This window comes from Euprymna scolopes, chromosome 18 (genome assembly GCF_053919585.1).
Source record: "Euprymna scolopes isolate OS-2025 chromosome 18, ASM5391958v1, whole genome shotgun sequence".
Lineage (NCBI taxonomy): Eukaryota > Metazoa > Mollusca > Cephalopoda > Sepiida > Sepiolidae > Euprymna > Euprymna scolopes.
In genome coordinates, this window is record NC_136499.1 from 103,490,571 (window position 1) to 103,512,607 (window position 22,037).

General features: G+C 42.2%; 90 non-coding genes across 90 annotated transcripts; all 90 read left to right on the forward strand.

Moving 5' to 3' along the window:
* Window positions 1–29: 29 nt before the first annotated feature.
* Trnac-gca (transfer RNA cysteine (anticodon GCA)) lies at window positions 30–101 on the forward strand. Its single transcript has one exon. It is a non-coding gene; the product is annotated as a tRNA-Cys (tRNA).
* Window positions 102–256: 155 nt separating this feature from the next.
* Trnac-gca (transfer RNA cysteine (anticodon GCA)) lies at window positions 257–328 on the forward strand. Its single transcript has one exon. It is a non-coding gene; the product is annotated as a tRNA-Cys (tRNA).
* A 155-nt stretch (window positions 329–483) lies between these two features.
* On the forward strand, window positions 484–555 carry Trnac-gca (transfer RNA cysteine (anticodon GCA)). The gene has a single exon. It is a non-coding gene; the product is annotated as a tRNA-Cys (tRNA).
* A 155-nt stretch (window positions 556–710) lies between these two features.
* Trnac-gca (transfer RNA cysteine (anticodon GCA)) lies at window positions 711–782 on the forward strand. The gene has a single exon. It is a non-coding gene; the product is annotated as a tRNA-Cys (tRNA).
* Window positions 783–937: 155 nt separating this feature from the next.
* Trnac-gca (transfer RNA cysteine (anticodon GCA)) lies at window positions 938–1,012 on the forward strand. Its single transcript has one exon. It is a non-coding gene; the product is annotated as a tRNA-Cys (tRNA).
* A 152-nt stretch (window positions 1,013–1,164) lies between these two features.
* Trnac-gca (transfer RNA cysteine (anticodon GCA)) lies at window positions 1,165–1,236 on the forward strand. The gene has a single exon. It is a non-coding gene; the product is annotated as a tRNA-Cys (tRNA).
* A 155-nt stretch (window positions 1,237–1,391) lies between these two features.
* On the forward strand, window positions 1,392–1,463 carry Trnac-gca (transfer RNA cysteine (anticodon GCA)). Its single transcript has one exon. It is a non-coding gene; the product is annotated as a tRNA-Cys (tRNA).
* Window positions 1,464–1,618: 155 nt separating this feature from the next.
* Window positions 1,619–1,690, forward strand: Trnac-gca (transfer RNA cysteine (anticodon GCA)). The gene has a single exon. It is a non-coding gene; the product is annotated as a tRNA-Cys (tRNA).
* Window positions 1,691–1,845: 155 nt separating this feature from the next.
* Trnac-gca (transfer RNA cysteine (anticodon GCA)) lies at window positions 1,846–1,917 on the forward strand. The gene has a single exon. It is a non-coding gene; the product is annotated as a tRNA-Cys (tRNA).
* Window positions 1,918–2,072: 155 nt separating this feature from the next.
* Window positions 2,073–2,144, forward strand: Trnac-gca (transfer RNA cysteine (anticodon GCA)). The gene has a single exon. It is a non-coding gene; the product is annotated as a tRNA-Cys (tRNA).
* Window positions 2,145–2,299: 155 nt separating this feature from the next.
* Window positions 2,300–2,371, forward strand: Trnac-gca (transfer RNA cysteine (anticodon GCA)). The gene has a single exon. It is a non-coding gene; the product is annotated as a tRNA-Cys (tRNA).
* A 154-nt stretch (window positions 2,372–2,525) lies between these two features.
* Trnas-gcu (transfer RNA serine (anticodon GCU)) lies at window positions 2,526–2,597 on the forward strand. Its single transcript has one exon. It is a non-coding gene; the product is annotated as a tRNA-Ser (tRNA).
* Window positions 2,598–2,752: 155 nt separating this feature from the next.
* On the forward strand, window positions 2,753–2,824 carry Trnac-gca (transfer RNA cysteine (anticodon GCA)). Its single transcript has one exon. It is a non-coding gene; the product is annotated as a tRNA-Cys (tRNA).
* Window positions 2,825–2,979: 155 nt separating this feature from the next.
* Window positions 2,980–3,051, forward strand: Trnac-gca (transfer RNA cysteine (anticodon GCA)). Its single transcript has one exon. It is a non-coding gene; the product is annotated as a tRNA-Cys (tRNA).
* Window positions 3,052–3,206: 155 nt separating this feature from the next.
* Trnac-gca (transfer RNA cysteine (anticodon GCA)) lies at window positions 3,207–3,281 on the forward strand. Its single transcript has one exon. It is a non-coding gene; the product is annotated as a tRNA-Cys (tRNA).
* A 152-nt stretch (window positions 3,282–3,433) lies between these two features.
* Window positions 3,434–3,505, forward strand: Trnac-gca (transfer RNA cysteine (anticodon GCA)). Its single transcript has one exon. It is a non-coding gene; the product is annotated as a tRNA-Cys (tRNA).
* A 156-nt stretch (window positions 3,506–3,661) lies between these two features.
* On the forward strand, window positions 3,662–3,733 carry Trnac-gca (transfer RNA cysteine (anticodon GCA)). Its single transcript has one exon. It is a non-coding gene; the product is annotated as a tRNA-Cys (tRNA).
* Window positions 3,734–3,888: 155 nt separating this feature from the next.
* On the forward strand, window positions 3,889–3,960 carry Trnac-gca (transfer RNA cysteine (anticodon GCA)). The gene has a single exon. It is a non-coding gene; the product is annotated as a tRNA-Cys (tRNA).
* A 155-nt stretch (window positions 3,961–4,115) lies between these two features.
* On the forward strand, window positions 4,116–4,190 carry Trnac-gca (transfer RNA cysteine (anticodon GCA)). The gene has a single exon. It is a non-coding gene; the product is annotated as a tRNA-Cys (tRNA).
* A 152-nt stretch (window positions 4,191–4,342) lies between these two features.
* Trnac-gca (transfer RNA cysteine (anticodon GCA)) lies at window positions 4,343–4,414 on the forward strand. Its single transcript has one exon. It is a non-coding gene; the product is annotated as a tRNA-Cys (tRNA).
* A 156-nt stretch (window positions 4,415–4,570) lies between these two features.
* On the forward strand, window positions 4,571–4,642 carry Trnac-gca (transfer RNA cysteine (anticodon GCA)). The gene has a single exon. It is a non-coding gene; the product is annotated as a tRNA-Cys (tRNA).
* A 155-nt stretch (window positions 4,643–4,797) lies between these two features.
* Trnac-gca (transfer RNA cysteine (anticodon GCA)) lies at window positions 4,798–4,869 on the forward strand. The gene has a single exon. It is a non-coding gene; the product is annotated as a tRNA-Cys (tRNA).
* Window positions 4,870–5,024: 155 nt separating this feature from the next.
* On the forward strand, window positions 5,025–5,096 carry Trnac-gca (transfer RNA cysteine (anticodon GCA)). The gene has a single exon. It is a non-coding gene; the product is annotated as a tRNA-Cys (tRNA).
* Window positions 5,097–5,251: 155 nt separating this feature from the next.
* Window positions 5,252–5,323, forward strand: Trnac-gca (transfer RNA cysteine (anticodon GCA)). Its single transcript has one exon. It is a non-coding gene; the product is annotated as a tRNA-Cys (tRNA).
* A 155-nt stretch (window positions 5,324–5,478) lies between these two features.
* Trnac-gca (transfer RNA cysteine (anticodon GCA)) lies at window positions 5,479–5,550 on the forward strand. The gene has a single exon. It is a non-coding gene; the product is annotated as a tRNA-Cys (tRNA).
* A 155-nt stretch (window positions 5,551–5,705) lies between these two features.
* Window positions 5,706–5,777, forward strand: Trnac-gca (transfer RNA cysteine (anticodon GCA)). Its single transcript has one exon. It is a non-coding gene; the product is annotated as a tRNA-Cys (tRNA).
* Window positions 5,778–5,932: 155 nt separating this feature from the next.
* Window positions 5,933–6,004, forward strand: Trnac-gca (transfer RNA cysteine (anticodon GCA)). Its single transcript has one exon. It is a non-coding gene; the product is annotated as a tRNA-Cys (tRNA).
* A 155-nt stretch (window positions 6,005–6,159) lies between these two features.
* Window positions 6,160–6,231, forward strand: Trnac-gca (transfer RNA cysteine (anticodon GCA)). Its single transcript has one exon. It is a non-coding gene; the product is annotated as a tRNA-Cys (tRNA).
* Window positions 6,232–6,386: 155 nt separating this feature from the next.
* Window positions 6,387–6,458, forward strand: Trnac-gca (transfer RNA cysteine (anticodon GCA)). Its single transcript has one exon. It is a non-coding gene; the product is annotated as a tRNA-Cys (tRNA).
* Window positions 6,459–6,613: 155 nt separating this feature from the next.
* Trnac-gca (transfer RNA cysteine (anticodon GCA)) lies at window positions 6,614–6,685 on the forward strand. Its single transcript has one exon. It is a non-coding gene; the product is annotated as a tRNA-Cys (tRNA).
* A 155-nt stretch (window positions 6,686–6,840) lies between these two features.
* Window positions 6,841–6,912, forward strand: Trnac-gca (transfer RNA cysteine (anticodon GCA)). The gene has a single exon. It is a non-coding gene; the product is annotated as a tRNA-Cys (tRNA).
* Window positions 6,913–7,067: 155 nt separating this feature from the next.
* On the forward strand, window positions 7,068–7,139 carry Trnac-gca (transfer RNA cysteine (anticodon GCA)). Its single transcript has one exon. It is a non-coding gene; the product is annotated as a tRNA-Cys (tRNA).
* A 155-nt stretch (window positions 7,140–7,294) lies between these two features.
* Window positions 7,295–7,366, forward strand: Trnac-gca (transfer RNA cysteine (anticodon GCA)). The gene has a single exon. It is a non-coding gene; the product is annotated as a tRNA-Cys (tRNA).
* Window positions 7,367–7,521: 155 nt separating this feature from the next.
* Window positions 7,522–7,593, forward strand: Trnac-gca (transfer RNA cysteine (anticodon GCA)). Its single transcript has one exon. It is a non-coding gene; the product is annotated as a tRNA-Cys (tRNA).
* A 155-nt stretch (window positions 7,594–7,748) lies between these two features.
* Trnac-gca (transfer RNA cysteine (anticodon GCA)) lies at window positions 7,749–7,820 on the forward strand. Its single transcript has one exon. It is a non-coding gene; the product is annotated as a tRNA-Cys (tRNA).
* A 155-nt stretch (window positions 7,821–7,975) lies between these two features.
* Window positions 7,976–8,047, forward strand: Trnac-gca (transfer RNA cysteine (anticodon GCA)). The gene has a single exon. It is a non-coding gene; the product is annotated as a tRNA-Cys (tRNA).
* Window positions 8,048–8,202: 155 nt separating this feature from the next.
* On the forward strand, window positions 8,203–8,274 carry Trnac-gca (transfer RNA cysteine (anticodon GCA)). The gene has a single exon. It is a non-coding gene; the product is annotated as a tRNA-Cys (tRNA).
* A 382-nt stretch (window positions 8,275–8,656) lies between these two features.
* Window positions 8,657–8,728, forward strand: Trnac-gca (transfer RNA cysteine (anticodon GCA)). The gene has a single exon. It is a non-coding gene; the product is annotated as a tRNA-Cys (tRNA).
* A 156-nt stretch (window positions 8,729–8,884) lies between these two features.
* Trnac-gca (transfer RNA cysteine (anticodon GCA)) lies at window positions 8,885–8,956 on the forward strand. Its single transcript has one exon. It is a non-coding gene; the product is annotated as a tRNA-Cys (tRNA).
* Window positions 8,957–9,111: 155 nt separating this feature from the next.
* Window positions 9,112–9,183, forward strand: Trnac-gca (transfer RNA cysteine (anticodon GCA)). The gene has a single exon. It is a non-coding gene; the product is annotated as a tRNA-Cys (tRNA).
* A 155-nt stretch (window positions 9,184–9,338) lies between these two features.
* Trnac-gca (transfer RNA cysteine (anticodon GCA)) lies at window positions 9,339–9,410 on the forward strand. Its single transcript has one exon. It is a non-coding gene; the product is annotated as a tRNA-Cys (tRNA).
* A 155-nt stretch (window positions 9,411–9,565) lies between these two features.
* On the forward strand, window positions 9,566–9,637 carry Trnac-gca (transfer RNA cysteine (anticodon GCA)). The gene has a single exon. It is a non-coding gene; the product is annotated as a tRNA-Cys (tRNA).
* A 155-nt stretch (window positions 9,638–9,792) lies between these two features.
* Trnac-gca (transfer RNA cysteine (anticodon GCA)) lies at window positions 9,793–9,870 on the forward strand. The gene has a single exon. It is a non-coding gene; the product is annotated as a tRNA-Cys (tRNA).
* Window positions 9,871–10,019: 149 nt separating this feature from the next.
* Window positions 10,020–10,091, forward strand: Trnac-gca (transfer RNA cysteine (anticodon GCA)). The gene has a single exon. It is a non-coding gene; the product is annotated as a tRNA-Cys (tRNA).
* Window positions 10,092–10,473: 382 nt separating this feature from the next.
* Window positions 10,474–10,545, forward strand: Trnac-gca (transfer RNA cysteine (anticodon GCA)). The gene has a single exon. It is a non-coding gene; the product is annotated as a tRNA-Cys (tRNA).
* A 155-nt stretch (window positions 10,546–10,700) lies between these two features.
* On the forward strand, window positions 10,701–10,772 carry Trnac-gca (transfer RNA cysteine (anticodon GCA)). The gene has a single exon. It is a non-coding gene; the product is annotated as a tRNA-Cys (tRNA).
* Window positions 10,773–10,926: 154 nt separating this feature from the next.
* Trnac-gca (transfer RNA cysteine (anticodon GCA)) lies at window positions 10,927–10,998 on the forward strand. Its single transcript has one exon. It is a non-coding gene; the product is annotated as a tRNA-Cys (tRNA).
* A 155-nt stretch (window positions 10,999–11,153) lies between these two features.
* Trnas-cga (transfer RNA serine (anticodon CGA)) lies at window positions 11,154–11,225 on the forward strand. Its single transcript has one exon. It is a non-coding gene; the product is annotated as a tRNA-Ser (tRNA).
* A 155-nt stretch (window positions 11,226–11,380) lies between these two features.
* Window positions 11,381–11,452, forward strand: Trnac-gca (transfer RNA cysteine (anticodon GCA)). Its single transcript has one exon. It is a non-coding gene; the product is annotated as a tRNA-Cys (tRNA).
* A 155-nt stretch (window positions 11,453–11,607) lies between these two features.
* Trnac-gca (transfer RNA cysteine (anticodon GCA)) lies at window positions 11,608–11,679 on the forward strand. The gene has a single exon. It is a non-coding gene; the product is annotated as a tRNA-Cys (tRNA).
* A 155-nt stretch (window positions 11,680–11,834) lies between these two features.
* On the forward strand, window positions 11,835–11,906 carry Trnac-gca (transfer RNA cysteine (anticodon GCA)). Its single transcript has one exon. It is a non-coding gene; the product is annotated as a tRNA-Cys (tRNA).
* Window positions 11,907–12,061: 155 nt separating this feature from the next.
* On the forward strand, window positions 12,062–12,133 carry Trnac-gca (transfer RNA cysteine (anticodon GCA)). The gene has a single exon. It is a non-coding gene; the product is annotated as a tRNA-Cys (tRNA).
* Window positions 12,134–12,288: 155 nt separating this feature from the next.
* Trnac-gca (transfer RNA cysteine (anticodon GCA)) lies at window positions 12,289–12,360 on the forward strand. Its single transcript has one exon. It is a non-coding gene; the product is annotated as a tRNA-Cys (tRNA).
* A 382-nt stretch (window positions 12,361–12,742) lies between these two features.
* On the forward strand, window positions 12,743–12,814 carry Trnac-gca (transfer RNA cysteine (anticodon GCA)). Its single transcript has one exon. It is a non-coding gene; the product is annotated as a tRNA-Cys (tRNA).
* A 155-nt stretch (window positions 12,815–12,969) lies between these two features.
* Window positions 12,970–13,041, forward strand: Trnac-gca (transfer RNA cysteine (anticodon GCA)). The gene has a single exon. It is a non-coding gene; the product is annotated as a tRNA-Cys (tRNA).
* A 155-nt stretch (window positions 13,042–13,196) lies between these two features.
* Trnac-gca (transfer RNA cysteine (anticodon GCA)) lies at window positions 13,197–13,268 on the forward strand. The gene has a single exon. It is a non-coding gene; the product is annotated as a tRNA-Cys (tRNA).
* A 155-nt stretch (window positions 13,269–13,423) lies between these two features.
* Trnac-gca (transfer RNA cysteine (anticodon GCA)) lies at window positions 13,424–13,495 on the forward strand. Its single transcript has one exon. It is a non-coding gene; the product is annotated as a tRNA-Cys (tRNA).
* Window positions 13,496–13,650: 155 nt separating this feature from the next.
* Window positions 13,651–13,722, forward strand: Trnac-gca (transfer RNA cysteine (anticodon GCA)). Its single transcript has one exon. It is a non-coding gene; the product is annotated as a tRNA-Cys (tRNA).
* A 155-nt stretch (window positions 13,723–13,877) lies between these two features.
* Trnac-gca (transfer RNA cysteine (anticodon GCA)) lies at window positions 13,878–13,949 on the forward strand. Its single transcript has one exon. It is a non-coding gene; the product is annotated as a tRNA-Cys (tRNA).
* Window positions 13,950–14,331: 382 nt separating this feature from the next.
* Window positions 14,332–14,403, forward strand: Trnac-gca (transfer RNA cysteine (anticodon GCA)). Its single transcript has one exon. It is a non-coding gene; the product is annotated as a tRNA-Cys (tRNA).
* Window positions 14,404–14,558: 155 nt separating this feature from the next.
* Window positions 14,559–14,630, forward strand: Trnac-gca (transfer RNA cysteine (anticodon GCA)). The gene has a single exon. It is a non-coding gene; the product is annotated as a tRNA-Cys (tRNA).
* A 154-nt stretch (window positions 14,631–14,784) lies between these two features.
* Trnac-gca (transfer RNA cysteine (anticodon GCA)) lies at window positions 14,785–14,856 on the forward strand. Its single transcript has one exon. It is a non-coding gene; the product is annotated as a tRNA-Cys (tRNA).
* Window positions 14,857–15,011: 155 nt separating this feature from the next.
* On the forward strand, window positions 15,012–15,083 carry Trnac-gca (transfer RNA cysteine (anticodon GCA)). The gene has a single exon. It is a non-coding gene; the product is annotated as a tRNA-Cys (tRNA).
* Window positions 15,084–15,237: 154 nt separating this feature from the next.
* On the forward strand, window positions 15,238–15,309 carry Trnac-gca (transfer RNA cysteine (anticodon GCA)). Its single transcript has one exon. It is a non-coding gene; the product is annotated as a tRNA-Cys (tRNA).
* A 155-nt stretch (window positions 15,310–15,464) lies between these two features.
* Window positions 15,465–15,536, forward strand: Trnac-gca (transfer RNA cysteine (anticodon GCA)). The gene has a single exon. It is a non-coding gene; the product is annotated as a tRNA-Cys (tRNA).
* Window positions 15,537–15,691: 155 nt separating this feature from the next.
* Trnac-gca (transfer RNA cysteine (anticodon GCA)) lies at window positions 15,692–15,763 on the forward strand. Its single transcript has one exon. It is a non-coding gene; the product is annotated as a tRNA-Cys (tRNA).
* A 155-nt stretch (window positions 15,764–15,918) lies between these two features.
* Window positions 15,919–15,990, forward strand: Trnac-gca (transfer RNA cysteine (anticodon GCA)). The gene has a single exon. It is a non-coding gene; the product is annotated as a tRNA-Cys (tRNA).
* Window positions 15,991–16,145: 155 nt separating this feature from the next.
* On the forward strand, window positions 16,146–16,217 carry Trnac-gca (transfer RNA cysteine (anticodon GCA)). Its single transcript has one exon. It is a non-coding gene; the product is annotated as a tRNA-Cys (tRNA).
* A 155-nt stretch (window positions 16,218–16,372) lies between these two features.
* Window positions 16,373–16,444, forward strand: Trnac-gca (transfer RNA cysteine (anticodon GCA)). Its single transcript has one exon. It is a non-coding gene; the product is annotated as a tRNA-Cys (tRNA).
* A 156-nt stretch (window positions 16,445–16,600) lies between these two features.
* On the forward strand, window positions 16,601–16,672 carry Trnac-gca (transfer RNA cysteine (anticodon GCA)). Its single transcript has one exon. It is a non-coding gene; the product is annotated as a tRNA-Cys (tRNA).
* A 155-nt stretch (window positions 16,673–16,827) lies between these two features.
* Window positions 16,828–16,899, forward strand: Trnac-gca (transfer RNA cysteine (anticodon GCA)). The gene has a single exon. It is a non-coding gene; the product is annotated as a tRNA-Cys (tRNA).
* Window positions 16,900–17,054: 155 nt separating this feature from the next.
* On the forward strand, window positions 17,055–17,126 carry Trnac-gca (transfer RNA cysteine (anticodon GCA)). Its single transcript has one exon. It is a non-coding gene; the product is annotated as a tRNA-Cys (tRNA).
* A 155-nt stretch (window positions 17,127–17,281) lies between these two features.
* Trnac-gca (transfer RNA cysteine (anticodon GCA)) lies at window positions 17,282–17,353 on the forward strand. Its single transcript has one exon. It is a non-coding gene; the product is annotated as a tRNA-Cys (tRNA).
* Window positions 17,354–17,508: 155 nt separating this feature from the next.
* Trnac-gca (transfer RNA cysteine (anticodon GCA)) lies at window positions 17,509–17,580 on the forward strand. The gene has a single exon. It is a non-coding gene; the product is annotated as a tRNA-Cys (tRNA).
* Window positions 17,581–17,736: 156 nt separating this feature from the next.
* Window positions 17,737–17,808, forward strand: Trnac-gca (transfer RNA cysteine (anticodon GCA)). The gene has a single exon. It is a non-coding gene; the product is annotated as a tRNA-Cys (tRNA).
* Window positions 17,809–17,963: 155 nt separating this feature from the next.
* Window positions 17,964–18,035, forward strand: Trnac-gca (transfer RNA cysteine (anticodon GCA)). Its single transcript has one exon. It is a non-coding gene; the product is annotated as a tRNA-Cys (tRNA).
* Window positions 18,036–18,190: 155 nt separating this feature from the next.
* On the forward strand, window positions 18,191–18,262 carry Trnac-gca (transfer RNA cysteine (anticodon GCA)). The gene has a single exon. It is a non-coding gene; the product is annotated as a tRNA-Cys (tRNA).
* Window positions 18,263–18,417: 155 nt separating this feature from the next.
* On the forward strand, window positions 18,418–18,489 carry Trnac-gca (transfer RNA cysteine (anticodon GCA)). Its single transcript has one exon. It is a non-coding gene; the product is annotated as a tRNA-Cys (tRNA).
* A 155-nt stretch (window positions 18,490–18,644) lies between these two features.
* Window positions 18,645–18,716, forward strand: Trnac-gca (transfer RNA cysteine (anticodon GCA)). The gene has a single exon. It is a non-coding gene; the product is annotated as a tRNA-Cys (tRNA).
* A 382-nt stretch (window positions 18,717–19,098) lies between these two features.
* On the forward strand, window positions 19,099–19,170 carry Trnac-gca (transfer RNA cysteine (anticodon GCA)). The gene has a single exon. It is a non-coding gene; the product is annotated as a tRNA-Cys (tRNA).
* Window positions 19,171–19,325: 155 nt separating this feature from the next.
* On the forward strand, window positions 19,326–19,397 carry Trnac-gca (transfer RNA cysteine (anticodon GCA)). The gene has a single exon. It is a non-coding gene; the product is annotated as a tRNA-Cys (tRNA).
* Window positions 19,398–19,552: 155 nt separating this feature from the next.
* Window positions 19,553–19,624, forward strand: Trnac-gca (transfer RNA cysteine (anticodon GCA)). The gene has a single exon. It is a non-coding gene; the product is annotated as a tRNA-Cys (tRNA).
* A 155-nt stretch (window positions 19,625–19,779) lies between these two features.
* On the forward strand, window positions 19,780–19,851 carry Trnac-gca (transfer RNA cysteine (anticodon GCA)). Its single transcript has one exon. It is a non-coding gene; the product is annotated as a tRNA-Cys (tRNA).
* A 155-nt stretch (window positions 19,852–20,006) lies between these two features.
* Trnac-gca (transfer RNA cysteine (anticodon GCA)) lies at window positions 20,007–20,078 on the forward strand. The gene has a single exon. It is a non-coding gene; the product is annotated as a tRNA-Cys (tRNA).
* Window positions 20,079–20,233: 155 nt separating this feature from the next.
* Trnac-gca (transfer RNA cysteine (anticodon GCA)) lies at window positions 20,234–20,305 on the forward strand. The gene has a single exon. It is a non-coding gene; the product is annotated as a tRNA-Cys (tRNA).
* A 382-nt stretch (window positions 20,306–20,687) lies between these two features.
* Trnac-gca (transfer RNA cysteine (anticodon GCA)) lies at window positions 20,688–20,759 on the forward strand. Its single transcript has one exon. It is a non-coding gene; the product is annotated as a tRNA-Cys (tRNA).
* Window positions 20,760–20,914: 155 nt separating this feature from the next.
* On the forward strand, window positions 20,915–20,986 carry Trnac-gca (transfer RNA cysteine (anticodon GCA)). The gene has a single exon. It is a non-coding gene; the product is annotated as a tRNA-Cys (tRNA).
* Window positions 20,987–21,367: 381 nt separating this feature from the next.
* On the forward strand, window positions 21,368–21,439 carry Trnac-gca (transfer RNA cysteine (anticodon GCA)). The gene has a single exon. It is a non-coding gene; the product is annotated as a tRNA-Cys (tRNA).
* A 154-nt stretch (window positions 21,440–21,593) lies between these two features.
* Trnag-gcc (transfer RNA glycine (anticodon GCC)) lies at window positions 21,594–21,665 on the forward strand. Its single transcript has one exon. It is a non-coding gene; the product is annotated as a tRNA-Gly (tRNA).
* A 155-nt stretch (window positions 21,666–21,820) lies between these two features.
* On the forward strand, window positions 21,821–21,892 carry Trnac-gca (transfer RNA cysteine (anticodon GCA)). Its single transcript has one exon. It is a non-coding gene; the product is annotated as a tRNA-Cys (tRNA).
* The last annotated feature ends 145 nt before the right edge of the window (window positions 21,893–22,037 follow it).

Here is a 22,037-nt window from a genome sequence, read left to right on the forward strand (position 1 = left end):
TCTTTTGTATAGAAGCGTAATTGTCATGCGGGGATGTAGCTCAGTGGTAGAGCATTCGACTGCAGATCGAGAGGTCCCCGGTTCAAACCCGGGTGTCCCCTTCAAGATTGTTCTTACTTTTTTCTAATCTGTGCCTGTACTTTGCGATAATGCAAAAAGTAGGATCATTTAAAATCGCCGCTATTAAATCCGTTTTTGTTTCACAGGCGGAATAATGGTGCGTATTTTTTTTTGTATAGAAGCGTAATTGTCATGCGGGGATGTAGCTCAGTGGTAGAGCATTCGACTGCAAATCGAGAGGTCCCCGGTTCAAACCCGGGTGTCCCCTTCAAGATTGTTCTTACTTTTTTCTAATCTGTTCCTGTACTTTGCGATAATGCAAAAAGTAAGATCATTTCAAATCGCCGCTATTAAATCCGTTTTTGTTTCAAAGGCGGAATAATGGTGCGTATTTTCTTTTGTATAGAAGCATAATTGTCATGCGGGGATGTAGCTCAGTGGTAGAGCATTCGACTGCAGATCGAGAGGTCCGCGGTTCAAACCCGGGTGTCCCCTTCAAGATTGTTCTTACTTTTTTCTTATCTGTGCCTGTACTTTGCGATAATGCAAAAAGTAAGATCATTTAAAATCGCCGCTATTAAATCCGTTTTTGTTTCAAAGGCGGAATAATGGTGCGTATTTTCTTTTGTATAGAAGCGTAATTGTCATGCGGGGATGTAGCTCAGTCGTAGAGCATTCGACTGCAGATCGAGAGGTCCACGGTTCAAACCCGGGTGTCCCCCTCAAGATTGTTCTTACTTTTTTCTAATCTGTGCCTGTACTTTGCGATAATGCAAAAAGTAGGATCATTTAAAATCGCCGCTATTAAATCCGTTTTTGTTTCAAAGGCGGAATAATGGTGCGTATTTTCTTTTGTATAGAAGCGTAATTGTCATGCGGGGATGTAGCTCAGTGGTAGAGCATTCGACTGCAGATTGAGAGGTCCCCGGTTCAAACCCGGGTGTCCCATTCAAGACTGTTCTTACTTTTTTCTAATCTGTGCCTGTACTTTGCGATAATGCAAAAAGTAGGATCATTAAAAATTGCTGCTATTAAATCCGTTTTTGTTTCAAAGGCGGAATAATGGTGCGTATTTTCTTTTGTATAGGAGCGTAATTGTCATGCGGGGATGTAGCTCAGTGGTAGAGCATTCGAGTGCAGATCGAGAGGTCCCCGGTTCAAACCCGGGTGTCCCCTTCAAGATTGTTCTTACTTTTTTCTTATCTGTGCCTGTACTTTGCGATAATGCAAAAAGTAAGATCATTTCAAATCGCCGCTATTAAATGCGTTTTTGTTTCAAAGGCGGAATAATGGTGCGTATTTTCTTTTGTATAGGAGCGTAATTGTCATGCGGGGATGTAGCTCAGTGGTAGAGCATTCGACTGCAGATCGGGAGGTCCCCGGTTCAAACCCGGGTGTCCCCTTCAATATTGTTCTTACTTTTTTCTAATCTGTGCCTGTACTTTGTGATAATGCAAAAAGTAGGATCATTTAAAATCGCCGCTATTAAATCCGTTTTTGTTTCAAAGGCGGAATAATGGTGCGTATTTTGTTTTGTATAGGAGCGTAATTGTCATGCGGGGATGTAGCTCAGTGGTAGAGCATTCGACTGCAGATCGGGAGGTCTCCGGTTCAAACCCGGGTGTGCCCTTCAAGATTGTTCTTACTTTTTTCTAATCTGTGCCTGTACTTTGCGATAATACAAAAAGTAGGATCATTTAAAATCGCCGCTATTAAATCCGTTTTTGTTTCAAAGGCGGAATAATGGTGCGTATTTTCTTTTGTATAGGAGCGTAATTGTCATGCGGGGATGTAGCTCAGTGGTAGAGCATTCGACTGCAGATCGAGAGGTCCCCGGTTCAACCCCGGGTGTCCCCTTCAAGATTGTTCTTACTTTTTTCTAATCTGTGCCTGTACTTTGCGATAATGCAAAAAGTAGGATCATTTAAAATCGCCGCTATTAAATCCGTTTTTGTTTCAAAGGCGGAATAATGGTTTTTATTTTCTTTTGTATAGGAGCGTAATTGTCATGCGGGGATGTAGCTCAGTGGTAGAGCATTCGACTGCAGATCGAGATGTCCCCGGTTCAAACCCGGGTGTCCCCTTCAAGATTGTTCTTACTTTTTTCTAATCTGTGCCTGTACTTTGCGATAATGCAAAAAGTAGGATCATTTAAAATCGCCGCTATTAAATCCGTTTTTGTTTCAAAGGCGGAATAATGGTGCGTATTTTCTTTTGTATAGAAGCGTAATTGTCATGCGGGGATGTAGCTCAGTGGTAGAGCATTCGACTGCAGATCGAGAGGCCCCCGGTTCAAACCCGGGTGTCCCCTTCAAGATTGTTCTTACTGTTTTCTAATCTGTGCCTGTACTTTGCGATAATGCAAAAAGTAGGATCATTTAAAATCGCCGCTATTAAATCCGTTTTTGTTTCACAGGCGGAATAATGGTGCGTATTTTTTTTTGTATAGAAGCGTAATTGTCATGCGGGATGTAGCTCAGTGGTAGAGCATTCGACTGCTAATCGAGAGGTCCCCGGTTCAAACCCGGGTGTCCCCTTCAAGATTGTTCTTACTTTTTTCTAATCTGGTCCTGTACTTTGCGATAATGCAAAAAGTAAGATCATTTCAAATCGCCGCTATTAAATCCGTTTTTGTTTCAAAGGCGGAATAATGGTGCGTATTTTCTTTTGTATAGAAGCGTAATTGTCATGCGGGGATGTAGCTCAGTGGTAGAGCATTCGACTGCAGATCGAGAGGTCCGCGGTTCAAACCCGGGTGTCCCCTTCAAGATTGTTCTTACTTTTTTCTTATCTGTGCCTGTACTTTGCGATAATGCAAAAAGTAAGATCATTTAAAATCGCCGCTATTAAATCCGTTTTTGTTTCAAAGGCGGAATAATGGTGCGTATTTTCTTTTGTATAGAAGCGTAATTGTCATGCGGGGATGTAGCTCAGTCGTAGAGCATTCGACTGCAGATCGAGAGGTCCCCGGTTCAAACCCGGGTGTCCCCTTCAAGATTGTTCTTACTTTTTTCTAATCTGTGCCTGTACTTTGCGATAATGCAAAAAGTAGGATCATTTAAAATCGCCGCTATTAAATCCGTTTTTGTTTCAAAGGCGGAATAATGGTGCGTATTTTCTTTTGTATAGAAGCGTAATTGTCATGCGGGGATGTAGCTCAGTGGTAGAGCATTCGACTGCAGATTGAGAGGTCCCCGGTTCAAACCCGGGTGTCCCATTCAAGACTGTTCTTACTTTTTTCTAATCTGTGCCTGTACTTTGCGATAATGCAAAAAGTAGGATCATTAAAAATCGCTGCTATTAAATCCGTTTTTGTTTCAAAGGCGGAATAATGGTGCGTATTTTCTTTTGTATAGGAGCGTAATTGTCATGCGGGGATGTAGCTCAGTGGTAGAGCATTCGACTGCAGATCGAGAGGTCCCCGGTTCAAACCCGGGTGTCCCCTTCAAGATTGTTCTTACTTTTTTTCTAATCTGTGCCTGTACTTTGCGATAATGCAAAAAGTAGGATCATTTAAAATCGCCGCTATTAAATCCGTTTTTGTTTCAAAGGAGGAATAATGGTGCGTATTTTCTTTTGTATAGAAGCGCAATTGTCATGCGGGGATGTAGCTCAGTGGTAGAGCATTCGACTGCAGAGCGAGAGGTCCGCGGTTCAAACCCGGGTGTCCCCTTCAGGATTGTTCTTACTTTTTTCTTATCTGTGCCTGTACTTTGCGATAATGCAAAAAGTAAGATCATTTAAAATCGCCGCTATTAAAGCCGTTTTTGTTTCAAAGGCGGAATAATGCTGCGTATTTTGTTTTGTATAGAAGCGTAGTTGTCATGCGGGGATGTAGCTCAGTCGTAGAGCATTCGACTGCAGATCGAGAGGTCCGCGGTTCAAACCCGCGTGTCCCCTTCAAGATTGTTCTTACTTTTTTCTAATCTGTGCCTGTACTTTGCGATAATGCAAAAAGTAGGATCATTTAAAATCGCCGCTATTAAATCCGTTTTTGTTTCAAAGGCGGAATAATGGTGCGTATTTTCTTTTGTATAGAAGCGTAATTGTCATGCGGGGATGTAGCTCAGTGGTAGAGCATTCGACTGCAGATCGAGAGGTCCCCGGTTCAAACCCGGGTGTCCCATTCAAGACTGTTCTTACTTTTTTCTAATCTGTGCCTGTACTTTGCGATAATGCAAAAAGTAGGATCATTAAAAATCGCTGCTATTAAATCCGTTTTTGTTTCAAAGGCGGAATAATGGTGCGTATTTTCTTTTGTATAGGAGCGTAATTGTCATGCGGGGATGTAGCTCAGTGGTAGAGCATTCGACTGCAGATCGAGAGGTCCCCGGTTCAAACCCGGGTGTCCCCTTCAAGATTGTTCTTACTTTTTTTCTAATCTGTGCCTGTACTTTGCGATAATGCAAAAAGTAGGATCATTTAAAATCGCCGCTATTACATCCGTTTTTGTTTCAAAGGCGGAATAATGGTGCGTATTTTCTTTTGTATAGGAGCGTAATTGTCATGCGGGGATGTAGCTCAGTGGTAGAGCATTCGACTGCAGATCGAGAGGTCCCCGGTTCAAACCCGGGTGTCCCCTTCAAGATTGTTCTTACTTTTTTCTTATCTGTGCCTGTACTTTGCGATAATGCAAAAAGTAAGATCATTTAAAATCGCCGCTATTAAATCCGTTTTTGTTTCAAAGGCGGAATAATGATGCGTATTTTCTTTTGTATAGAAGCGCAATTGTCATGCGGGGATGTAGCTCAGTGGTAGAGCATTCGACTGCAGAGCGAGAGGTCCGCGGTTCAAACCCGGGTGTCCCCTTCAAGATTGTTCTTACTTTTTTCTTATCTGTGCCTGTACTTTGCGATAATGCAAAAAGTAAGATCATTTAAAATCGCCGCTATTAAATCCGTTTTTGTTTCAAAGGCGGAATAATGGTGCGTATTTTCTTTTGTATAGAAGCGTAATTGTCATGCGGGGATGTAGCTCAGTGGTAGAGCATTCGACTGCAGATCGAGAGGACCCCGGTTCAAACCCGGGTGTCCCCTTCAAGATTGTTCTTACTTTTTTCTAATCTGTGCCTGTACTTTGCGAGAATGCAAAAAGTAGGATCATTTAAAATCGCCGCTATTAAATCCCTTTTTGTTTCAAAGGCGGAATAATGGTGCGTATTTTGTTGTGTATAGAAGCGTAATTGTCATGCGGGGATGTAGCTCAGTGGTAGAGCATTCGACTGCAGATCGAGAGGTCCCCGGTTCAAACCCGGGTGTCCCCTTCAAGATTGTTCTTACTTTTTTCTAATCTGTGCCTGTACTTTGCGATAACACAAAAAGTAGGATCATTTAAAATCGCCGCTATTAAATCCGTTTTTGTTTCAAAGGCGGAATAATGGTGCGTATTTTCTTTTGTATAGGAGCGTAATTGTCATGCGGGGATGTAGCTCAGTGGTAGAGCATTCGACTGCAGATCGAGAGGACCCCGGTTCAAACCCGGGTGTCCCCTTCAAGATTGTTCTTACTTTTTTCTTATTTGTGCCTGTACTTTGCGATAATGCAAAAAGTAAGATCATTTAAAATCGCCGCTATTAAAGCCGTTTTTGTTTCAAAGGCGGAATAATGCTGCGTATTTTGTTTTGTATAGAAGCGTAGTTGTCATGCGGGGATGTAGCTCAGTGGTAGAGCATTCGACTGCAGATCGAGAGGTCCCCGGTTCAAACCCGGGTGTCCCCTTCAAGATTGTTCTTACTTTTTTCTAATCTGTGCCTGTACTTTGCGATAATGCAAAAAGTAGGATCATTTAAAATCGCCGCTATTAAATCCGTTTTTGTTTCAAAGGCGGAATAATGGTTCGTATTTTCTTTTGTATAGGAGCGTAAATGTCATGCGGGGATGTAGCTCAGTGGTAGAGCATTCGATTGCAGATCAAAAGGTCCCCGGTTCAAACCCGGGTATCCCCTTCAAGATTGTTCTTACTTTTTTCTAATCTGTGCCTGAACTTTGCGATAATGCAAAAAGTAAGATCATTTAAAATCGCCGCTATTAAATCCGTTTTTGTTTCAAAGGCGGAATAATGGTGCGTAATTTCTTTTGTATAGAAGCGTAATTGTCAGGCGGGGATGTAGCTCAGTGGTAGAGCATTCGGCTGCAGATCGAGAGGTCCCCGGTTCAAACCCGGGTGTCCCCTTCAAGATTGTTCTTACGTTTTTCTCATCTCTGCATGTACTTTGCGATAATGCAAAAAGTAGGATCATTTAAAATCGCCGCTATTAAAGCCGTTTTTGTTTCAAAGGCGGAATAATGGTGCGTATTTTCTTTTGTATAGGAGCGTAATTGTCATGCGGGGATGTAGCTCAGTGGTAGAGCATTCGACTGCAGATCGAGAGGTCCCCGGTTCAAACCCGGGTGTCCCCTTCAAGATTGTTCTTACTTTTTTCTTATCTGTGCCTGTACTTTGCGATAATGCAAAAAGTAGGATCATTTAAAATCGCCGCTATTAAATCCGTTTTTGTTTCAAAGGCGGAATAATGGTCCGTATTTTCTTTTGTATAGGAGCGTAATTGTCATGCGGGGATGTAGCTCAGTGGTAGAGCATTCGACTGCAGATCGAGAAGTCCCCGGTTCAAACCCGGGTATCCCCTTCAAGATTGTTCTTACTTTTTTCTAATCTGTGCCTGAACTTTGCGATAATGCAAAAAGTAAGATCATTTCAAATCGCCGCTATTAAATCCGTTTTTGTTTCAAAGGCGGAATAATGGTGCGTATTTTCTTTTGTATAGAAGCGTAATTGTCATGCGGGGATGTAGCTCAGTGGTAGAGCATTCGACTGCAGATCGAGAGGTCCCCGATTCAAACCCGGGTGTCCCCTTCAAGATTGTTCTTACTTTTTTCTTATCTGTGCCTGTACTTTGCGATAATGCAAAAAGTAGGATCATTTCAAATCGCCGCTATTAAACCCGTTTTTGTTTCAAAGGCGGAATAATGGTGCGTATTTTCTTTTGTATAGAAGCGTAATTGTCATGCAGGGATGTAGCTCAGTGGTAGAGCATTCGACTGCAGATCGAGAGGTCCCCGGTTCAAACCCGGGTGTCCCCTTCAAGATTGTTCTTACTTTTTTCCTATCTGTGCCTGTACTTTGCGATAATGCAAAAAGTTAGATCATTCAAAATCGCCGCTATTAAATCCGTTTTTGTTTCAAAGGCGGAATAATGGTGCGTATTTTTTTTTGTATACAAGCGTAATTGTCATGCGGGGATGTAGCTCAGTGGTAGAGCATTCGACTGCAGATCGAGAGGTCCCCGGTTCAAACCAGTGTGTCCCCTTCAAGATTGTTCTTACTTTTTTCTAATCTGTGCCTGTACTTTGCCATAATGCAAAAAGTAGGATCATTTAAAATCGCCGCTATTAAAGCCGTTTTTGTTTCAAAGGCGGAATAATGGTGCGTATTTTATTTTGTATAGGAGCGTAATTGTCATGCGGGGATGTAGCTCAGTGGTAGAGCATTCGACTGCAGATTGAGAGGTCCCCGGTTCAAACCCGGGTGTCCCCTTTAAGATTGTTCTTATTTTTTTCTAATCTGTGCCTGTACTTTGCGATAATGCAAAAAGTAAGATCATTTAAAATCGCCGCTATTAAATCCGTTTTTGTTTCAAAGGCGGAATAATGGTGCGTATTTTCTTTTGTATAGGAGCGTAATTGTCATGCGGGGATGTAGCTCAGTGGTAGAGCATTCGATTGCAGATCGAGAGGTCCCCGGTTCAAACCCGGGTGTCCCCTTCAAGATTGTTCTTACGTTTTTCTAATCTGTGCCTGTACTTTGCGATAATGCAAAAAGTAGGATCATTTAAAATCGCCGCTATTAAATCCGTTTTTGTTTCAAAGGCGGAATAATGGTGCGTATTTTCTTTTGTATAGGAGCGTAATTGTCATGCGGGGATGTAGCTCAGTGGTAGAGCATTCGACTGCAGATCGAGAGGTCCCCGGTTCAAACCCGGGTGTCCCCTTGCAGATTGTTCTTACTTTTTTCTAATCTGTGCCTGTACTTTGCGATAATGCAAAAAGTAAGATCATTTAAAATCGCCGCTATTAAATCCGTTTTTGTTTCAAAGGCGGAATAATGGTGCGTATTTTCTTTTGTATAGGAGCGTAATTGTCATGCGGGGATGTAGCTCAGTGGTAGAGCATTCGATTGCAGATCGAGAGGTCCCCGGTTCGAACCCGGGTGTCCCCTTCAAGATTGTTCTTACTTTTTTCTAATCTGTGCCTGTACTTGGCGATAATGCAAAAAGTAGGATCATTTAAAATCGCCGCTATTAAATCCGTTTTTGTTTCAAAGGCGGAATAATAGTGCGTATTTTCTTTTGTATAGGAGCGTAATTGTCATGCGGGGATGTAGCTCAGTGGTAGAGCATTCGACGTCAGATCGAGAGGTCCCCGGTTCAAACCCGGGTGTTCCCTTCAAGATTGTTCTTACTTTTTTCTTATCTTTGCCTGTACTTTGCGATAATGCAAAAAGTAGGATCATTTAAAATCGCCGCTATTAAATCCGTTTTTGTTTCAAAGGCGGAATAATGGTGCGTATTGTCTTTTGTATAGGAGCGTAATTGTCATGCGGGGATGTAGCTCAGTGGTAGAGCATTCGATTGCAGATCGAGAGGTCCCCGGTTCAAATCCAGGTGTCCCCTTCAAGATTGTTCTTACTTTTTTTCTAATCTGTGCCTGTACTTTGCGATAATGCAAAAAGTAGGATCATTTAAAATCGCCGCTATTAAATCCCTTTTTGTTTCAAAGGCGGAATAATGGTGCGTATTTTCTTTTGTATAGGATCGTAATTGTCAAGCGGGGATGTAGCTCAGTGGTAGAGCATTCGACTGCAGATCGAGAGGTCCCCGGTTCAAACCCGGGTGTCCCCTTCAAGATTGTTCTTACTTTTTTCTAATCTGTGCCTGTACTTTGCGATAATGCAAAAAGTAGGATCATTTAAAATCGCCGCTATTAAATCCGTTTTTGTTTCAAAGGCGGAATAATGGTGCGTATTTTCTTTTGTATAGGAGCGTAATTGTCATGCGGGGATGTAGCTCAGTGGTAGAGCATTCGACTGCAGATCGAGAGGTCCCCGGTTCCAACCCGGGTGTCCCCTTCAAGATTGTTCATACTTTTTTCTAAGCTGTGCCTGTACTTTGCGATAATGCAAAAAGTAGGATCATTTAAAATCGCCGCTATTAAATCCGTTTTTGTTTCAAAGGCGGAATAATGGTGCGTATTTTCTTTTGTATAGGAGCGTAATTGTCATGCGGGGATGTAGCTCAGTGGTAGAGCATTCGACTGCAGATCGAGAGGTCCCCGGTTCACACCCGGGTGTCCCCTTCAAGATTGTTCTTACTTTTTTCTAATCTGTGCCTGTACTTTGCGATAATGCAAAAAGTAGGATCATTTAAAATCGCCGCTATTAAATCCGTTTTTGTTTCAAAGGCGAAATAATCGTGCGTATTTTCTTTTGTATAGGAGCGTAATTGTCATGCGGGGATGTAGCTCAGTGGTAGAGCATTCGACTGCAGATCGAGAGATCTCCGGTTCAAACCCGGGTGTCCCCTTCAAGATTGTTCTTACTTTTTTCTAATCTGTGCCTGTACTTTGCGATAATGCAAAAAGTAGGATCATTTAAAATCGCCGCTATTAAATCCGTTTTTGTTTCAAAGGCGGAATAATGGTGCGTATTTTCTTTTGTATAGGAGCGTAATTGTCATGCCTGGATGTAGCTCAGTGGTAGAGCATTCGACTGCAGATCGAGAGGTCCCCGGTTCAAACCCGGGTGTCCCCTTCAAGATTGTTCTTACTTTTTTCTAATCTGTGCCTGTACTTTGCGATAATGCAAAAAGTAGGATCATTTAAAATCGCCGCTATTAAATCCGTTTTTGTTTCAAAGGCGGAATAATGGTGCGTATTTTCTTTTGTATAGGAGCGTAATTGTCATGCGGGGATGTAGCTCAGTGGTAGAGCATTCGACTGCAGATCGAGATGTCCCCGGTTCAAACCCGGGTGTCCCCTTCAAGATTGTTCTTACTTTTTTCTAATCTGTGCCTGCACTTTGCGATAATGCAAAAAGTAAGATCATTTAAAATCGCCGCTATTAAATCCGTTTTTGTTTCAAAGGCGGAATAATGGTACGTATTTTCTTTTGTATAGCAGCGTAATTGTCATGCGGGGATTTAGCTGAGTGGTAGAGCATTCGACCGCAGATCGAGAGGTTTCCGGTTCAAACCCGGGTGTCCCCTTCAAGATTGTTCTCACTTTTTTCTAATCTGTGCCTGTACTTTGCGATAATGCAAAAAGTAGGATCATTTAAAATCGCCGCTATTAAATCCGTTTTTGTTTCAAAGGCGGAATAATGGTGCGTATTTTCTTTTGTATAGAAGCGTAATTGTCATGCGGGGATGTAGCTCAGTGGTAGAGCATTCGACTGCAGATCGAGAGGTCCCCGGTTCAAACCCGGGTGTCCCCTTCAAGATTGGTCTTACTTTTTTCTTATCTGTGCCTGTACTTTTCGATAATGCAAAAAGTAAGATCATTTAAAATCGCCGCTATTAAATCCGTTTTTGTTTCAAAGGCGGAATAATGGTGCGTATTTTCTTTTGTATAGAAGCGTAATTGTCATGCGGGGATGTAGCTCAGTGGTAGAGCATTCGACTGCAGATCGAGAGGTCCCCGGTTCAAACCCGGGTGTCCCCTTCAAGATTGGTCTTACTTTTTTCTTATCTGTGTCTGTACTTTTCGATAATGCAAAAAGTAAGATCATTTAAAATCGCCGCTATTAAATCCGTTTTTGTTCAAAGGCGGAATAATGGTGCGTATTTTCTTTTGTATAGAAGCGTAATTGTCATGCGGGGATGTAGCGCAGTGGTAGAGCATTCGACTGCAGATCGAGAGGTCCCCGGTTCAAACCCGGGTGTCCCCTTCAAGATTGTTCTTACTTTTTTCTTATCTGTGCCTGTACTTTTCGATAATGCAAAAAGTAAGATCATTTAAAATCGCCGCTATTAAATCCGTTTTTGTTTCAAAGGCGGAATAATGGTGCGTATTTTCTTTTGTATAGAAGCGTAATTGTCATGCGGGGATGTAGCTCAGTGGTAGAGCATTCGACTCGAGATCGAGAGGTCCCCGGTGCAAACCCGGGTGTCCCCTTCAAGATTGGTCTTACTTTTTTCTAATCTGTGCCTGTACTTTGCGATAATGCAAAAAGTAGGATCATTTAAAATCGCCGCTATTAAATCCGTTTTTGTTTCAAAGGCGGAATAATGGTGCGTATTTTCTTTTGTATAGGAGCGTAATTGTCATGCGGGGATGTAGCTCAGTGGTAGAGCATTCGACTGCAGATCGAGAGGTCCCCGGTTGAAACCCGGGTGTCCCCTTCAAGATTGTTCTTACTTTTTTCTTATCTTTGCCTGTACTTTGCGATAATGCAAAAAGTAGGATCATTTAAAATCGCCGCTATTACTTCCGTTTTTGTTTCAAAGGCGGAATAATGGTGCGTATTTTCTTTTGTATAGGAGCGTAATTGTCATGCGGGGATGTAGCTCAGTGGTAGAGCATTCGACTGCAGATCGAGAGGTCCCCGGTTCAAACCCGGGTGTCCCCTTCAAGATTGTTCTTACTTTTTTCTTATCTGTGCCTGTACTTTGCGATAATGCAAAAAGTAGGATCATTTAAAATCGCCGCCTTTAAATCCGTTTTTGTTTCAAAGGCGGAATAATGGTGCGTATTTTCGTTTGTATAGGAGCGTAATTGTCATGCGGGGATGTAGCTCAGTGGTAGAGCATTCGACTGCAGATCTAGAGGTCCCCGGTTCAAACCCGGGTGCCCCCTTCAAGATTGTTCTTACTTTTTTCTAATCTGTGCCTGTACTTTGCGATAATGCAAAAAGTAGGATCATTTAAAATCGCCGCTATTAAATCCGTTTTTGTTTCAAAGGCGGAATAATGGTGCGTATTTTCTTTTGTATAGGAGCGTAATTGTCATGCGGGGATGTAGCTCAGTGGTAGAGCATTCGACTGCAGATCGAGAGGTCCCCGGTTAAAACCCGGGTGTCCTCTGCAAGATTGTTCTTACTTTTTTCTAATCTGTGCCTGTACTTTGCGATAATGCAAAAAGTAGGATCATTTAAAATCGCCGCTATTAAATCCGTTTTTGTTTCAAAGGCGGAATAATGGTGCGTATTTTCTTTTGTGTAGGAGCGTAATTGTCATGCGGGGATGTAGCTCAGTGGTAGAGCATTCGACTGCAGATCGAGAGGTCCCCGGTTCAAACCCGGGTTTCCCCTTCAAGATTGTTCTTACTTTTTTCTTATCTGTGCCTGTACTTTGCGATAATGCAAAAAGTAGGATCATTTAAAATCGCCGCTATTAAATCCGTTTTTGTTTCAAAGGCGGAATAATGGTGCGTATTTTCTTTTGTATAGGAGCGTAATTGTCATGCGGGGATTTAGCTCAGTGGTGGAGCATTCGACTGCAGATCGAGAGTTCCGCGGTTGAAACCCGGGTGTCCCTTTCAAGATTGTTCTTACTTTTTTCTTATCTGTGCCTGTACTTTGCGATAATGCAAAAAGTAAGATCATTTAAAATCGCCGCTATTAAATCCGTTTTTGTTTCAAAGGCGGAATAATGGTGCGTATTTTCTTTTGTATAGAAGCGTAATTGTCATGCGGGGATGTAGCTCAGTGGTAGAGCATTCGACTGCAGATCGAGAGGTACCCGGTTCAAACCCGGGTGTCCCCTTCAAGATTGTTCTTACTTTTTTCTTATCTGTGCCTGTACTTTGCGATCATGCAAAAAGTAAGATCATTTAAAATCGCCGCTATTACATCCGTTTTTGTTTCAAAGGCGGAATAATGGTGCGTATTTTCTTTTGTATAGAAGCGTAATTGTCATGCGGGGATGTAGCTCAGTGGTAGAGTATTCGACTGCAGATCGAGAGGTCCCCGGTTCAAACCCGGGTGTCGCCTTCAAGATTGTTCTTACTTTTTTCTTATCTGTGCCTGTACTGTGCGATAATGCAAAAAGTAAGATCATTTAAAATCGCCGCTATTAAATCCGTTTTTGTTTCAAAGGCGGAATAATGGTGCGTATTTTCGTTTGTATAGAAGCGTAATTGTCATGCGGGGATGTAGCTCAGTGGTAGAGCATTCGACTGCAGATCGAGAGGTCCCCGGTTCAAACCCGGGTGTCCCCTTCAAGATTGTTCTTACTTTTTTCTTATCTGTGCCTGTACTTTGCGATAATGAAAAAAGTAAGATCATTTACAATCGCCGCTATTAAATCCGTTTTTGTTTCAAAGGCGGAATAATGGTGCGTATTTTCTTTTGTATAGAAGCGTAATTGTCATGCGGGGATGTAGCTCAGTGGTAGAGCATTCGACTGCAGATCGAGAGGTCCCCGGATCAAACCCGGGTGTCCCCTTCAAGATTGTTCTTACTTTTTTCTTATCTGTGCCTGTACTTTGCGATAATGCAAAAAGTAAGATCATTTAAAATCGCCGCTATTAAATCCGTTTTTGTTTCAAAGGCGGAGTAATGGTGCGTATTTTCTTTTGTATAGGAGCGTAATTGTCATGCGGGGATGTAGCTCAGTGGTAGAGCATTCGACTGCAGATCGAGAGGTCCCCGGTTCAAACCTGGGTGTCCCCTTCAAGATTGTTCTTACTTTTTTCTTATCTGTGCCTGTACTTTGCGATAATGTAAAAAGTAAGATCATTTAAAATCGCCGGTGTTAAATCCGTTTTTGTTTCAAAGGCGGAATAATGGTGCGTATTTTCTTTTGTATAGGAGCGTAATTGTCATGCGGGGATGTAGCTCAGTGGTAGAGCAGTCGACTGCAGATCGAGAGGTCCCCGGTTCAAACCCGGGTGTCACCTTCAGGATTGTTCTTACTTTTTTCTTATCTGTGCCTGTACTTTGCGATAATGCAAAAAGTAAGATCATTTAAAATCGCCGCTATTAAATCCGTTTTTGTTTCAAAGGCGGAATAATGGTGCGTATTTTCTTTTGTATAGGAGCGCAATTGTCATGCGGATATGTAGCTCAGTGGTAGAGCATTCGACTTCAGATCGAGAGGTCCCCGGTTCAAACCCGGGTGTCCCCTTCAAGATTGTTCTTACTTTTTTCTTATCTGTGCCTGTACTTTGCGATAATGCAAAAAGTAAGATCATTTAAAATCGCCGCTATTAAATCCGTTTTTGTTTCAAAGGCGGAATAATGGTGCGTATTTTCTTTTGTATAGGAGCGTAATTGTCATGCGGGGATGTAGCTCAGTGGTAGAGCATTCGACTGCAGATCGAGAGGTCCCCGGTTAAAACCCGGGTGTCCCCTTCAAGATTGTCCTTATTTTTTTCTAATCTGTGCCTGTACTTTGCGATAATGCAAAAAGTAGGATCATTTAAAATCGCCGCTATTAAATCCGTTTTTGTTTCAAAGGCGGAATAATGGTGCGTATTTTCTTTTGTATAGGAGCGTAATTGTCATGCGGGGATGTAGCTCAGTGGTAGAGCATTCGACTGCAGATCGAGAGGTCCCCGGTTCCAACCCGGGTGTCCCCTTCAAGATTGTTCTTACTTTTTTCTAATCTGTGCCTGTACTTTGCGGTAATGCAAAAAGTAGGATCATTTAAAATCGCCGCTATTAAATCCGTTTTTGTTTCAAAGGCGGAATAATGGTGCGTATTTTCTTTTGTATAGAAGCGTAATTGTCATGCGGGATGTAGCTCAGTGGTAGAGCATTCGACTGCAGATCGAGAGGTCCTCGGTTCAAACCCAGGTGTCCCCTTCAAGATTGTTCTTACTTTTTTCTAATCTGTGGCTGTACTTTTCGGTAATGCAAAAAATCAGATCATTTAAAATCGCCGGTATTAAATCCGTTTTTGTTTCAAAGGCGGAATAATGATGCGTATTTTCTTTTGTATAGGAGAGTAATTGTCATGCGGGGATGTAGCTCAGTGGTAGAGCATTCGACTGCAGATCGAGAGGTCCCCGGTTCAAACCCGGGTGTCCCCTTCAAGATTGTTCTTACTTTTTCTTATCTGTGCCTGTACTTTGCGATAATGCAAACAATAAGATCATTTAAAATCGCCGCTATTAAATCCGTTTTTGTTTCAAAGGCGGAATAATGGTGCGTATTTTCTTTTGTATAGAAGCGTAATTGTCATGCGGGGATGTAGCTCAGTGGTAGAGCATTCGACTGCAGATAGAGAGGTCCGCGGTTCAAACCCGGGTGTCCCCTTCAAGATTGTTCTTACTTTTTTCTTATCTGTGCCTGTAGTTTGCGATAATGCAAAAAGTAAGATCAATTAAAATCGCCGCTATTAAATCCGTTTTTGTTTCAAAGGCGGAATAATGATGCGTATTTTCTTTTGTATAGGAGCGTAATTGTCATGCGGGGATGTAGCTCAGTGGTAGAGCATTCGACTGCAGATCGAGAGGTCCCCGGTTCAAACCCGGGTGTCCCCTTCAAGATTGTTCTTGCTTTTTTCTTATCTGTGCCTGTACTTTGCGATAATGTAAAAAGTAAGATCATTTAAAATCGCCGGTGTTAAATCCGTTTTTGTTTCAAAGGCGGAATAATGGTGCGTATTTTCTTTTGTATAGGAGCGTAATTGTCATGCGGGGATGTAGCTCAGTGGTAGAGCAATCGACTGCAGATCGAGAGGTCCCCGGTTCAAACCCGGGTGTCCCCTTCAGGATTGTTCTTACTTTTTTCTTATCTGTGCCTGTACTTTGCGATAATGCAAAAAGTAAGATCATTTAAAATCGCCGCTATTAAATCCGTTTTTGTTTCAAAGGCGGAATAATGGTGCGTATTTTCTTTTGTATAGAAGCGTAATTGTCATGCGGGGATGTAGCTCAGTGGTAGAGCATTCGACTGCAGATCGAGAGGTCCCCGGTTCAAACCCAGGTGTCCCCTTCAAGATTGTTCTTACTTTTTTCTAATCTGTGCCTGTACTTTGCGGTAATGCAAAAAATCAGATCATTTAAAATCGCCGCTATTAAATCCGTTTTTGTTTCAAAGGCGGAATAATGGTGCGTATTTTCTTTTGTATAGAAGCGTAATTGTCATGCGGGGATGTAGCTCAGTGGTAGAGCATTCGACTGCAGATCGAGAGGTCCCCGGTTCAAACCCGGGTGTCCCCTTCAAGATTGTTCTTACTTTTTTCTTATCTGTGCCTGTACTTTGCGATAATGCAAAAAGTAAGATCATTTAAAATCGCCGCTATTAAATCCGTTTTTGTTTCAAAGGCGGAATAATGATGCGTATTTTCTTTTGTATAGGAGAGTAATTATCATGCGGGGATGTAGCTCAGTGGTAGAGCATTCGACTGCAGATCGAGAGGTCCCCGGTTCAAACCCGGGTGTCCCCTTCAAGATTGTTCTTACTTTTTTCTTATCTGTGCCTGTACTTTGCGATTATGCAAACAAGAAGATCATTTAAAATCGCCGCTATTAAATCCGTTTTTGTTTCAAAGGCGGAATAATGGTGCGTATTTTCTTTTGTATAGAAGCGTAATTGTCATGCGGGGGATGTAGCTCAGTGGTAGAGCATTCGACTGCAGATCGAGAGGTCCCCGGTTCAAACCCGGGTGTCCCCTTCAAGATTGTTCTTACTTTTTTCTTATCTGTGCCTGTACTTTGCGATAATGCAAAAAGTTGGATCATTTAAAATCGCCGCTATTAAATCCGTTTTTGTTTCAAAGGCGGAATAATGGTGCGTATTTTCTTTTGTATAGGAGCGTAATTGTCATGCGGGGATGTAGCTCAGTGGTAGAGCATTCGACTGCAGATCGAGAGGTCCCCGGTTAAAACCCGGGTGTCCCCTTCAAGATTGTTCTTACTTTTTTCTAATCTGTGCCTGTACTTTGCGGTAATGCAAAAAGTAAGATCATTTAAAATCGCCGCTATTAAATCCGTTTTTGTTTCAAAGGCGGAATAATGGTGCGTATTTTCTTTTGTATAGAAGCGTAATTGTCATGCGGGGATGTAGCTCAGTGGTAGAGCATTCGACTGCAGATCGAGAGGTCCCCGGTTCAAACCCGGGTGTCCCCTTCAAGATTGTTCTTACTTTTTTCTAATCTGTGCCTGTACTTTGCGGTAATGCAAAAAATCAGATCATTTAAAATCGCCGCTATTAAATCCGTTTTTGTTTCAAAGGCGGAATAATGGTGCGTATTTTCTTTTGTATAGAAGCGTAATTGTCATGCGGGGATGTAGCTCAGTGGTAGAGCATTCGACTGCAGATCGAGAGGTCCCCGGTTCAAACCCGGGTGTCCCCTTCAAGATTGTTCTTACTTTTTTCTTATCTGTGCCTGTACTTTGCGATAATGCAAAAAGTAAGATCATTTAAAATCGCCGCTATTAAATCCGTTTTTGTTTCAAAGGCGGAATAATGATGCGTATTTTCTTTTGTATAGGAGAGTAATTATCATGCGGGGATGTAGCTCAGTGGTAGAGCATTCGACTGCAGATCGAGAGGTCCCCGGTTCAAACCCGGGTGTCCCCTTCAAGATTGTTCTTACTTTTTTCTTATCTGTGCCTGTACTTTGCGATTATGCAAACAAGAAGATCATTTAAAATCGCCGCTATTAAATCCGTTTTTGTTTCAAAGGCGGAATAATGGTGCGTATTTTCTTTTGTATAGAAGCGTAATTGTCATGCGGGGGATGTAGCTCAGTGGTAGAGCATTCGACTGCAGATCGAGAGGTCCCCGGTTCAAACCCGGGTGTCCCCTTCAAGATTGTTCTTACTTTTTTCTTATCTGTGCCTGTACTTTGCGATAATGCAAAAAGTTGGATCATTTAAAATCGCCGCTATTAAATCCGTTTTTGTTTCAAAGGCGGAATAATGGTGCGTATTTTCTTTTGTATAGGAGCGTAATTGTCATGCGGGGATGTAGCTCAGTGGTAGAGCATTCGACTGCAGATCGAGAGGTCCCCGGTTAAAACCCGGGTGTCCCCTTCAAGATTGTTCTTACTTTTTTCTAATCTGTGCCTGTACTTTGCGGTAATGCAAAAAGTAAGATCATTTAAAATCGCCGCTATTAAATCCGTTTTTGTTTCAAAGGCGGAATAATGGTGCGTATTTTCTTTTGTATAGAAGCGTAATTGTCATGCGGGGATGTAGCTCAGTGGTAGAGCATTCGACTGCAGATCGAGAGGTCCCCGGTTCAAACCCAGGTGTCCCCTTCAAGATTGTTCTTACTTTTTTCTAATCTGTGCCTGTACTTTGCGGTAATGCAAAAAATCAGATCAATTTAAATCGCCGCTATTAAATCCGTTTTTGTTTCAAAGGCGGAATAATGGTGCGTATTTTCTTTTGTATAGAAGCGTAATTGTCATGCGGGGATGTAGCTCAGTGGTAGAGCATTCGACTGCAGATCGAGAGGTCCCCGGTTCAAACCCGGGTGTCCCCTTCAAGATTGTTCTTACTTTTTTCTTATCTGTGCCTGTACTTTGCGATAATGCAAAAAGTAAGATCATTTAAAATCGCCGGTATTAAATCCGTTTTTGTTTCAAAGGCGGAATAATGGTGCGTATTTTCTTTTGTATAGGAGAGTAATTGTCATGCGGGGATGTAGCTCAGTGGTAGAGCATTCGACTGCAGATCGAGAGGTCCCCGGTTCAAACCCGGGTGTCCCCTTCAAGATTGTTCTTACTTTTTTCTTATCTGTGCCTGTACTTTGCGATAATGCAAACAATAAGATCATTTAAAATCGCCGCTATTAAATCCGTTTTTGTTTCAAAGGCGGAATAATGGTGCGTATTTTCTTTTGTATAGAAGCGTAATTGTCATGCGGGGATGTAGCTCAGTGGTAGAGCATTCGACTGCAGGTAGAGAGGTCCGCGGTTCAAACCCGGGTGTCCCCTTCAAGATTGTTCTTACTTTTTTCTTATCTGTGCCTGTACTTTGCGATAATGCAAAAAGTAAGATCATTTAAAATCGCCGCTATTAAATCCGTTTTTGTTTCAAAGGCGGAATAATGGTGCGTATTTTCTTTTGTATAGGAGCGTAATTGTCATGCGGGGATGTAGCTCAGTGGTAGAGCATTCGACTGCAGATCGAGAGGTCCCCGGTTCAAACCCTGGTGTCCCCTTCAAGATTGTTCTTACTTCTTTCTTATCTGTGCCTGTACTTTGCGATAATGCAAAAAGTAAGATCATTTAAAATCGCCGCTATTAAATCCGTTTTTGTTTCAAAGGCGGAATAATGGTGCGTATTTTCTTTTGTATAGAAGCGTAATTGTCATGCGGGGATGTAGCTCAGTGGTAGAGCATTCGACTGCAGATCGAGAGGTCCCCGGTTCAAACCCGGGTGTCCCCTTCAAGATTGTTCTTACTTTTTTCTTATCTGTGCCTGTACTTTGCGATAATGCAAAAAGTTGGATCATTTAAAATCGCCGCTATTAAATCCGTTTTTGATTCAAAGGCGGAATAATGGTGCGTATTTTCTTTTGTATAGGAGCGTAATTGTCATGCGGGGATGTAGCTCAGTGGTAGAGCATTCGACTGCAGATCGAGAGGTCCCCGGTTCAAAACCGGGTGTCCCCTTCAAGATTGTTCTCACTTTTTTCTTATCTGTGCCTGTACTTTGCGATAATGCAAAAAGTAGGATCATTTAAAATCGCCGCTATTAAATCCGTTTTTGTTTCAAAGGCGGAATAATGGTGCGTATTTTGTTTTGTATAGGAGCGTAATTGTCATGCGGGGATGTAGCTCAGTGGTAGAGCATTCGACTGCAGATCGAGAGGTCCCCGGTTCAAACCCGGGTGTCCCCTTCAAGATTTTTCTTACTTTTTTCTTATCTGTGCCTGTACTTTGCGATAATGAAAAAAGTAAGATCATTTAAAATCGCCGCTATTAAATCCGTTTTTGTTTCAAAGGCGGAATAATGGTGCGTATTTTCTTTTGTATAGAAGCGTAATTGTCATGCGGGGATGTAGCTAAGTGGTAGAGCATTCGACTGCAGATCGAGAGGTCCCCGGTTCAAACCCGGGTGTCCCCTTCAAGATTGTCCTTATTTATTTCTAATCTGTGCCTGTACTTTGCGATAATGCAAAAAGTAGGATTATTTAAAATCGCCGCTATTAAATCCGTTTTTGTTTCAAAGGCGGAATAATGGTGCGTAATTTCTTTTGTATAGGAGCGTAATTGTCATGCGGGGATGTAGCTCAGTGGTAGAGCATTCGACTGCAGATCGAGAGGTCCCCGGTTCAAACCCGGGTGTCCCCTTTAAGATTGTCCTTATTTTTTTCTAATCTGTGCCTGTACTTTGCGATCATGCAAAAAGTAGGATCATTTAAAATCGCCGCTATTAAATCCGTTTTTGTTTCAAAGGCGGAATAATGGTGCGTATTTTCTTTTGTATAGGAGCGTAATTGTCATGCGGCTATGTAGCTCAGTGGTAGAGCATTCGACTGCAGATCGAGAGGTCCCCGGTTCAAATCCTGGTGTCCCCTTCAAGATTGTTCTTACTTTTTTCTAATCTGTGCCTGTACTTTGCGGTAATGGAAAAAGTAAGATCATTTAAAATCGCCGCTATTAAATCCGTTTTTGTTTCAAAGGCGGAATAATGATGCGTATTTTCTTGTGTATAGGAGCGTAATTGTCATGCGGGGATGTAGCTCAGTGGTAGAGCATTCGACTGCAGATCGAGAGGTCCCCGGTTCAAACCCGGGTCTCCCCTTCAAGATTGTTCTTACTTTTTTCTTATCTGTGCCTGTACTTTGCGATAATGCAAAAAGTAGGATCATTTAAAATCGCCGCTATTAAATCCGTTTTTGTTTCAAAGGCGGAATAATGGTGCGTATTTTCTTTTGTATAGGAGAGTAATTATCGTGCGGAGATGTAGCTCAGTGGTAGAGCATTCGACTGCAGATCGAGAGGTCCCCGGTTCAAACCCGGGTGTCCCCTTCAAGATTGTTCTTACTTTTTTCTTATCTGTGCCTGTACTTTGCGATAATGCAAACAATAAGATCATTTAAAATCGCCGCTATTAAATCCGTTTTTGTTCTAAAGGCGGAATAATGGTGCGTATTTTCTTTTGTATAGAAGCGTAATTGTCATGCGGGGATGTAGCTCAGTGGTAGAGCATTCGACTGCAGATAGAGAGGTCCGCGGTTCAAACCCGGGAGTCCCCTTCAAGATTGTTCTTACTTTTTTCTTATCTGTGCGTGTAGTTTGCGATAATGCAAAAAGTAAGATCATTTAAAATCGCCGCTATTAAATCCGTTTTTGTTTCAAAGGCGGAATAATGGTGCGTATTTTCTTTTGTATAGGAGCGTAATTGTCATGTGGGATGTAGCTCAGTGGTAGAGCATTCGACTGCAGATCGAGAGGTCCCCGGTTCAAACCCGGGTGTCCCCTTCAGATTGTTCTTACTTTTTTCTTATCTGTGCCTGTACTTTGCGATAATGCAAAAAGTAGGATCATTTAAAATCGCCGCTATTAAATCCGTTTTTGTTTCAAAGGCGGAATAATGGTGCGTATTTTCTTTTGTATAGGAGCGTAATTGTCATGCGGGGATGTAGCTCAGTGGTAGAGCATTCGACTGCCGGTCGAGAGGTCCCCGGTTCAAACCCGGGTGTCCCCTTCAAGATTGTTCTTACTTTTTTCTTATCTGTGCCTGTACTTTGCGATAATGCAAAAAGTAAGATCATTTAAAATCGCCGCTATTAAATCCGTTTTTGTTTCAAAGGCGGAATAATGGTGCGTATTTTCTTTTGTATAGGAGCGTAATTGTCATGCGGGGATGTAGCTCAGTGGTAGAGCATTCGACTGCAGATCGAGAGGTCCCCGGTTCAAACCCGGGTGTCCCCTTCAAGATTGTTCTTACTTTTTTCTTATCTGTGCCTGTACTTTGCGATAATGCAAAAAGTAAGATCATTTACAATCGCCGCTATTAAATCCGTTTTTGTTTCAAAGGCGCAATAATGGTGCGTATTTTCTTTTGTATAGAAGCGTG